This window comes from Galeopterus variegatus, unplaced genomic scaffold (genome assembly GCF_000696425.1).
Source record: "Galeopterus variegatus unplaced genomic scaffold, G_variegatus-3.0.2 Scaffold1017, whole genome shotgun sequence".
Classification (NCBI taxonomy): Eukaryota; Metazoa; Chordata; class Mammalia; order Dermoptera; family Cynocephalidae; genus Galeopterus; species Galeopterus variegatus.
Genome location: NW_007727128.1, coordinates 79,717 through 82,224, shown reverse-complemented (window position 1 = coordinate 82,224; position 2,508 = coordinate 79,717). Strand labels below are relative to the sequence as shown.

Genomic DNA, 2,508 nt, shown 5'->3' with positions numbered 1-2,508 from the left:
CCCCCCCCCCCCCACCACCACCACCAAGGCCTTCCCTACCTACTGGTAAACTCAATATTCATCATCTCAGCTCTCCTGTCTTTCCTGCCCTTTGGAAAGACCAAAGACATGTTTTCCTGACTTAGGCTTTTCACACAAAGCTATGCTATCTATTCTAAGTGAGTCAATGTACAGTACATGCATATATTGAAACAATACTCCATATTCCACAAACACATACAAATAAATGTTAAAATTTAAAAAAAAACTCATTAAAAATAAAAACAAACAATGGTATGGAAGCTGAAAGACCTTATGAGGCACCAGAAATTACTTCAGAATCTCAGGGTTTTCTATTTGTCCTCATCCTCTTCTATTCCAACCCATTTCTTTTCAAATTTTAGTTCAAGATTTAAATTTTTTTTCTTGAACTTTTTTCTTCTCTTTGTAGTATGAGTCCATAATCCTTTTATTTATGATTCCCAAATCCTACACATTCTTGAAAATGAAATGTTTTGTTGCAATTCATTTGGTGGCAAAAACATGTACTGACCTGAACTGACATGAGGCTACTAACCGCCTGACTTTATCCTGTATAGGTTTAGCATGAACACACATAAATTTCACTGCAGCTATTAATATGCTTGATTATGGGGAAATGGGCAGGTCCCCACTGTTGGTATTATATAATATATTGTATATGTACAGAATTACTTTTCTAAAATCTGAAAAACTTATAATTCCAAAGCCCAGGGGCTTTAGATAACAGACTGTAAGCCTATACTCACCCTATATCAATTTCTTCAATTTTTTATTTCAAACCTTCAATATTTCAGTTATAGAAATAGGTAGGTTTTAGGGAGGATGCTTGTTTGAGGATCTAAACCCACTCATGTAACTATTTCTATTAAGCTGGTACATTTATTGTTTTAAACAACCAACTTAGATTTTGTAATGATGAATATGCTAATTATCATGATTTGATCATAACACATTGTACACAGGTATTGATATTCAACTCTGTACCCCATGAATATATATAATCAATTATGTTTCAATAAGAGAAATTTAAAAAAAATTTTTTAAATATACAGAGAAGAATCCAAAAACCACCAATTTAGAAATTAACTGTCAGAACACTATGCGTGAGTTAAGAACTTCCTATGTATTAGCTCTGAAAACCAAGGGTACCAGCAGCAAGAACCAGATCTACAAACAGTTGGGTGGCAAATTCCTTCAAAGCATTTCCCATGGTAATCCCTAACAGCAGCTCTAACTTACCCATTGTTGCTATACTTTAAAATGTGTCATTACTGTCCATAATTTGCTGCACTGTTTTAACTTAAAGAGCTTGTTTTAACCATTTCCCTTAGATATTTTTGAAAAACCTACTGAATCAAAACATTATTCCTAATACTAATACTTTAAAGAAGAGTGAGCTATTTTAGTAAATTCTTAGTCATTTAAGAGGAAGGTTTTAAGAAGCGATTTGCAGGTAGGAATAAAGAAAAATGTATAATGTTCAGTAAACTTTACTATCTTGTCACATACAACTGCATGACAAGTCATGACCTTTAAATATATCAAAGCAAACTTCCAAAAAGCATTTAAATATTACGTCAAATAAAAATCTCAAAATCATAAGCTAATTTTTTATTGTATTCCAATGTAACCAGAGGCACAACCACCAGTAAAAACAGGGAAGGGGGGAGGGGGCTATCCCATGACATCATCCGGCAATATGCAGTTTGAAGCCTGAGAGCGCTCTCCAAATAAGCCTTAGGAAAATCCAGCTGGAAAATCATCTCTGTCAAGCTTAGGTAACTTGAGTTTCAAAAAAAACCTTCAAAAAGCCCACTCCCCTCCCCCTTAAGTCACATGTCTGTATCATACGAAAAATAAAACCATCACTGATGCGTCTTCCTCCCACTACCCTGACAGCAACGGAAAGGTCACAATTAAGTGGAAACTCTCCACAGAGCCTGTTCAATCTGGAGAGGGAAGGGAAGGGAAAGAAAAGCGAAGAGAAGGCACAAATCTCCGCGCCTCCAAGGCAGGCGGGCACCTCCGCGGAAAACCCACTCCCGCCTGCTCATCCAACAGATTATGCCGACTCCAAGATGCAAGGCATTCCCTTAGAGAAAGTGGGGGTCAAAATCCCAGCAAACGACCCCAAAAGTCCAGCGGAGCCGCCCCCGCCTCCCCCACTCCATTTCCCGAAGGTGGAAGGTGCAGCTCGCAAAGTGTTCGGGGCTGCCCACCAGGCACAACTCTTATTTCGGCCCACGGCAGGGGTGGCCTGGGTGCATCTTCCCGGGCGGCTCGGGGGTTCCCGGGGAAGACGCGGGCTTCGGGGCGCCCGTCGTCCGGCCGTCCTCCCTCCCGACGCCTGCCGTCGGGGCGCCCCGCGGCCCCCTCGCCGCACCTACCGCAGTCGCGCCAGCGCTGGCCGACACGATGGGAGGCAGCTTCTCGCGCTCCGGCTCCTTCCCTTTCTTCTCCTCAGGCGCGGCCGCCTCCTCCGCCAGC

At 41.6% G+C, this 2,508-nt stretch overlaps 1 protein-coding gene across 1 annotated transcript in view; it reads right to left on the bottom strand.

Moving 5' to 3' along the window:
- HECTD2 (HECT domain containing E3 ubiquitin protein ligase 2) overlaps positions 1-2,502 on the bottom strand; it is an 82,134-nt gene extending 79,632 nt beyond the window's left edge. The window contains exon 1 of the mRNA XM_008574238.1: positions 2,409-2,502. The gene's annotated coding sequence lies outside the window, so the exon portion shown is untranslated. The remainder of the gene's footprint in view (positions 1-2,408) is intronic.
- Between the last annotated feature and the right edge of the window lie 6 nt (positions 2,503-2,508).